Below are 6,684 nucleotides of genomic sequence, written 5' to 3'. Positions count from 1 at the left end.
TTGTGCTAGAAAAAATGTCTTACAGTGTTTGAAAAAGAAGGAAACATCATGTGAGCAAACTCAAGGCCATAGGCTGCTTGCAAGAGGCAAGGCCAGCTGATGCTGCAAACACCAGCAAAATGAAAAGTTCAGATAACACCAAGGCAAACAGAACTTAAGCAATGATTAAAGAATATAAAAGAAAACTTTGAACAATACTGGAATTCACCACTCTACAAACAGGTGCAACTTTAAAGCATAAAAGATGACAAGCCTAACAGCAGCAGTGGGGCAAGGGTAGCTGCTGCCCTGAGCATGGCCCTCAGTGCTTGCCCAGCTTTGCCAGGCTCCCAGTGGCCACCTCTGCTCTGCCCACAGGGCAAGATCAGCGACAGCCTTGGCACCTGCTACCAGCACCTGGACTAGACAAGCTGGACTTTCGCTGCCGCCACCCGGGCACTAGACGTCGAGCTGCGGTGAGTAATGCCTTGGCTGGGCATGGCGGCCGAGGGGTAGGGGGGAGTGGATGCCAGCTTAAAAAACCCAAATCAGGGCATCTTGAAATGTGCTTGTTTGAGCAGCCACTGGTTGCTGCTTTGGGCTCCCATTGCTGCTGCTTTCCACTCTGGCTCCTGCTTGGTTCTCCGCACCTCGTCCTACGCACATCGCAGGCTGTTTGGGTCGCTGTGTGCATGTGTTCAGTGCTCAGCACAGCTGGCCCTTTCCCTTTGGGCTTCTGACCACCACTGTAATGAATCCTTTGAGAAGGTGTCTGTGTAGGGATGAGACACTCAGATTTGCTTTTCCTACCAGGGAAGGCAGCTAGCAAGCAGAGCAGGTCCCATGGCACAGAAGCACCGGGTCACAGTTCAGGGTGGAAAGGAGGAGCGCCTTCCCCTGGGGCATGCAGAGAAGCAGGACTGCCTCCAAGGTCTGCAGCACCTTAGCAGGGAGGGCCTGGGGAGCTGAGGCACCTTCAGGGCTTGTCATCCCCTGAGCAGCCCCGTGTCAAGGCACACAGTTCATGAATGCCTCAAAATTCAGAACAAAGGATTTGCACGGGTGATGCTTCCCACCCTGCTCCCCTCTCCCCAGCATATCAATCAGTCTCTTTTTCCTCTTGTTTTAAGCAGGAGTTGAGGGACAGCATTTTGGGGGGTGCAGCACAGACCTGAACGTGCGTGTGTTAAGGGCAGAGTTACCGGTCCCGGGCTCCCCAGTCCTGGTCTGGTCTTGATCCCTCTTGGTGCTTGCAGTGGCAGGAGCTGTGGCAGAGGGAAGCATCACAACTTCCCCTTCCCTCCCTCCAGGCAGCTGTTTTGTCCTGAGGAAGCTCTTGCAGAAAGGAACCGGGGCATGAACTAAAAGCGCAGGAGCTCCTCCTTGGAGACACTTTTATTCCTCACTAAATGCCTCATTAGCACACCTTGGGGATGACCACAAGGCAGTGTCAAAGGGCAACTGAAGGGGAGTCCGCACAGCAGCTCCCATGTGACGGCATTTTCCCTTTAACTTACAGCAGCAGCTTTCCCTATCAGCAAACTTTTGCAGTGGTTCTGGCTCCTGGGTCATCATGCTGCTGGAGCTGGGGGGGGTTTAAATCTTATCGCTACCCTGGCTAAATATCCTGAGATTGGTAGAAGTGCGGCTGCATCAGTACAGCGGTATTTTGGGCTACCATCAGACCTCTGCATCAGCATTGTATGTCATTTTGTTACTGATACAGTAGCTTCACTAGAAAGTGTATCAAAACCTCTGTATTGAAAAGAGGCAGCAGCCTACAATGCATGCAGGAACTGGCACATTGCAGGTCTCTCTGGGCACGTCTACACTTTCATTAATGCACCATAATTACGTTTTGCCGGCCATGCTAATGCGCAGTAGAATTATTCTTCTGTGCATTAATTGTCTCTTGTAGACAAGCCCCTTCTGTATGAACTATACTTTTAGTGATTGCCACAGATTTATCACATGAGACATGAGTATCATAATGGTTACCGCCAGGAGGATGCATGGTTAAAGAAAGATGAGTGATTACATTTGGTCTCCGTTATTGATTTGTGGTTCCTCTTCTGCAGGGGTAGCACCTGCTGGCTGTAGCCATGTGGCATGGGATGCCGCCCTGGGGTGTGCTGCAGGGTGCATGGGGAATGGGGAATGTGGCTGTGCAGGGGGGTGGCACATGGCTGCAGGGCGTGGCGCGGGGAGCACCCTCTGGCTGTGGCTGCGTGGCATTGGGGGTGGCCCTGGGGCATGTCCATCCCTCCTCCGCCTGCATGTCTGTCTCTCAGTAAGGCTCTGGGCGGTGCATGCGCAGTTGGCCTGCAGCTTTATGGGTGGGGAGAGACAGAGCCAGAAGTGATAAGACTTTTATTATATTCGAATTTTGGATTATTCCTTCTGAGGCGCAGATCCGTGCACTTGTCTGCACTGAACGTCATCCTGTTAGCTCCATCCCAAATTTCCAGTCTGTTGAGATCCTTCTGAATAGCACGCACATCCTCCAGGGAATTCACAGTCCTTCACAGTTTTGTGTGATCTGAAAACTTGAACAAGAAGCTTTCTATGCTAGCATCCAAATTATTAATTCATGTATCCAACAGCACTGGGCTGAGGACAGACCCCTGCAGGACTCTACTCAGTCTCTTGCCATTTTGACACAGATTGCCCTTTTCTTGCAGCTATTGAGCCAGCTATCTATGCACCTTATAGTGGTTTTGCCCAGCCCACAGTTATCCAGCTTGTTTGAGAAGGTCATGCTGGACCTTGTCAAAAGCCTTGCTGAAGTCCAGATATCCACAGCAGTCTCTTCATCCACCCAAGTAGCGACTTTGTCAAAGGAGAAGATGAAGTGTGACGTGATGTGTTGTTAGTAAATCCATGCTGGCTCTTTGTCATCAACCTTTCCTTCTCCAGAAGCTTGCCAATGGCCTTTCCTAGGATGTGCTCTAGTAACTTCCTGGCTATTGGAGTGAGGCAAACTGGTTGTAGTTCCCTGGATCTTCCTTTTTGTCTGGTTTTAAAGAGAGGCACTACATCAGCACTTTTCAAGTCCTCTGGTACCTGGCCAGTCTCCCACAACTTCATGAAACCTTTGCCAAGGGCTCAGAGATCTTCTCTGCTAGTTCCTTCAGTACCCAGGGTGAAGTTCATCTTGCCCTGCTGACTTGAATTCATTCAGGCCAAACAAAAGGTCTCTTACTATCTCTTTTGCAGCCACAGTGGTCCCTTCTTTTTGTGTTTCCATCGTGCTGGGACAGTTTCTTGTTGGGCTTCCGATACTGTGCCCCTTCGAAACTCCCAGCCCACCCGGGTGCCTTTATCCTTCAGTCTATCCCCGCCAGGACACCATGTCTAGTCGCTCTTCGAGTCAAATGAAATTTGCCTGTTTGAAATTCAGCAGAATAATTGTGCTAACCTCATGCTTGCCCTGCGCCAGGACCTGGAATTCAAGGGTATTCTGATCTCTTCCTCCCTAGTTACACATCACCTTCACATCCTCCACCAGGTCTTCCCTGGTGGTCAGGACAAGATCCAAGACAGATGCGCCCCTCCTTGTATCCTTCGCTTTCTGGAACTGAAAGTTGTCCTCCACGTGTTAGGAACTGGCTTGCCATTTTATGCTTGTCTATGCTGTTCTTGCACCAGCTGTCCAGAAAATTGAAGTCTCCCGTCAGTGCCGTCTCATAGCTTTTGGATAGATTTGTCACCTGCTTGACGAGTGCCTCCTCCACGTCCTCTTCTTAATTTGGTGGCCTATAGTAAATCCCCACCTTTATAGCAGTGCTGCATCTTTCACTTCTCGTCTACACCCTGAAATGAAATCTTCGTAATTTTTTTTTAATGAAATCTTCATAATTTTACAAGGAGGAAATAAGTATTACCACCTGAAACCCGAGACCCTGCTCCTGCCTTTGTTCAAGGTCATTTGCTTATCACAGAGCCTAGAGATGCCTCACCACATAAGGAATCCCAGCCCAGAAGAGCTTTTCATCTTTTTCCTCTTCTGCGAAATAGGAAACACCATAACCAGAGGAAAATATGACTACATCCTGCTTGCCCCCAAACAACTTTGAGGTAAACAGACTATTCCAACTTTTCTCTGAGCATACTCTGCATAAAACAAACTCTTCCAAACAGGAGGTTTTACCACCTTCAACTCTCCTATGAAATATGAACTTTCATTTCTACCCAGGAGAATTTTTGTGATCTTTTCTCCAATGCCTGAAGAAGGGTGTTTGCGCACGAATACTTGCAATAAAATATATATATTTATATATTTGCAAAAATCTAGTTGGTCTAATAAAAGACATCACCTCTACCATGAGTCTTGATCTTCACCCAGATGCATTCTGCCTTGCCATCTTCTTCCAACTCAACCAGGGAACAAGTGTATACATGTTTGCCACTTTTTTGCCCAACCCTGTCCTTCCAAAACAGAGCGTAACCCTCCATGTCGACATTTCCATCATGAGAGCTGTCTGTGTGATGCCAGTCAGATCATAGTTATTTCCACAGGCTGCAGCTTTCAGCTCATCTTGATTATTCCCCATATTTCTCCCATTTGTATATGTGCACTGGCCATAGCTTGAATATTGTTGGAGCATGCCCTTCCACTGATTGACAAATAAAGCTTCTGTTTGTATCTTTAGCAAATCAGGTTAACTGTAAACTTGTTGTGAGCACACTTAATTGCCATTTCAGCCATGCATCTGCCAATCTGGGGATCTCTGAGATCCTCATTATCCAGTGGCTATGATTTTTGCAAGGCATCTCCAAAGCCCAGCTAGCGACGTGATCCCTTTGGAGGATTTAAATGTGTCTTTGTCCAACTGTGAAGATGTCTCATCCCAACCTGTGGCTACATGCCACTTCCATCTTCCTTTGTGAACATGGCTTGTTTTTTATCCTGCAAATTACTTCACCAGCACTGTGAGAGGATACCCTAAAGGCTCCACAACATGTGCAAGCTATTGCACGGAGGATGAGATTCCTTATGTGTACAGTAATTGCTGTTCTTTCCAAACGGACCATCTCCCTACATCCCCCATGATTCACTGTCCATTCTTCCTACTTTGAAGTCCTTGCATGGTGAGTAGTGTAGTGAGGAAACAGGGATATTGTTGGGGCAGCTCCATCCATCCTTCAGACCTGGGCTGGAGGCACAAGTATGTGGAGGACACTGGTGGTGTCCCATTGATCACTGCTAATGAGACCCTCACTCTTACACACTCGATGTGCCCCCATTCACAAGGGGATATGTGCAGCGGCTAGATCTCTGCAAGGACACAGGCTCTTGTGCAAACAAGCATCCTTTTTATTTTCTAGAGAGATTGTCTTGCTCAGTTCAACAACAAAGGTTTGGTTAGGGGTGTCGTGAAGATTCGGAAGGGACAAGCTGTCACTCTGATGAGGGATGCCACCAACATGCAGGCCTTCAAGGCTATTATGTACCAGTATTTGGAAGAGGTAAGTTGGGTGGTTGTTCTGACTGATTTTTGTTTTTCTTCAAATGTAACCATTCATTTTTCTGCCCATAGTGATACACTGGTAGGGCTAAGTTGGTGAATCCACCTTAGAGCTCTTCCAGCCATTTAGTAGCTGTCCTGTGTCAGCTAATATTGGTGAATGCAGTCTAGCAGCCAAGGACAGGACACCACCCACCAGCAGCTTAAAATAGTAAAGTCCGGGAATGCAACTTTTTCCTTAATGTGGTCCCCTCCAGCGACACCACCCACCAGCAGCTTAAAATAGTAAATTCCAGGAACACAACCTTTTCCTTAATGTGGTCCCCTCCAGTCACGCTTTTCTGTAATCCTATGATGCACTACTGTACTATCAAAGTACTTGTGATGGAAGCTTTCAAGGAGGGTTGGAGGGTGTGGCAAGACAGATTTAGACCTACGATCTCCAGAGGAATCATGTTCACATGATTAATGGCTAATGAGCCCCTAGTAGTGTGAACCATGCAGATAAATACTCACACAAAGCAGGTTACTTTTACCATGGTACCTTGAACTCTGACAGGAACTTGTTCATATGGATTCATGATGCTCCTTCCCATGGATGTGGAGTCCTTGGAGTGGGTTTTGGTATTGAGGAAGGGGCTGAGTGCTGGTCAGGGCTGGTTAGCCCCTAATGCCCTTGGATGCGGGTGGGAGGAGGGTGGCATGTTAGATGTGTGTGTACAGCCTCTGACGGGTGTTGCAAGTGAAGCATCTCTGGCTTTTCACACCACAGGAGCATGCACACACAGTGGGATTCATGTGGACCAAGGTCTGCCAAGGAACCCCAGCTGCTGCAAGGGCAGTAACCCCCCGCCTGGCTTTTGCATGTTGCTTACGAACCTGTTCCAAATCTGAGTCCACCTCTTATTTCCTGGTGGTTTCCCTGATTCTCACTAGTGCCAGGCTGTCCTGACCTCACAGTGCCAAGGCTTATGATGGGGTACAGCATGGTGAAGGCACATCCTGTAATGCAAAGGGATTTGAAATGGTGTGAGCAGAGAAGTAAGAACTGTTTTATTGGACATCTGATTTATTTCTTCTGACACCTTACATTTAAATGTGTCAAACTGGCTGTAACACTATTCATGCCTAGTAGCGTCCTTTTTGAGTAGAGTCAGCATCCCACTGGCGACATGGTCCTTGCGAAGGAGATGCCATTTAACGGTTGAGGGGCTATTCCCTGGGGTGGGGCATTCCT

The 6,684-nt window shown here is 48.1% G+C and overlaps 1 long non-coding RNA gene across 2 annotated transcripts in view; it reads left to right on the top strand.

The window, feature by feature from the left end:
- Window positions 1–221: 221 nt before the first annotated feature.
- The window catches only part of LOC102378161, a 9,178-nt gene continuing 2,715 nt past the window's right edge, over window positions 222–6,684 (top strand). The window contains exon 1 of one of the 2 annotated variants that reach the window (XR_324965.1): window positions 222–455. This is a non-coding gene — a long non-coding RNA (uncharacterized LOC102378161). Of the gene's footprint in view, window positions 456–5,315; window positions 5,449–6,684 lie in introns of those variants that run through there. The other variant, XR_324966.1, reaches the window with a different exon arrangement.

This window comes from Alligator sinensis, unplaced genomic scaffold (assembly GCF_000455745.1).
Source record: "Alligator sinensis unplaced genomic scaffold, ASM45574v1 scaffold687_1, whole genome shotgun sequence".
Classification (NCBI taxonomy): Eukaryota; Metazoa; Chordata; order Crocodylia; family Alligatoridae; genus Alligator; species Alligator sinensis.
The sequence above is the reverse complement of the archived record's forward strand: the minus strand, read 5'-3'. Positions and strand labels throughout refer to the sequence as shown.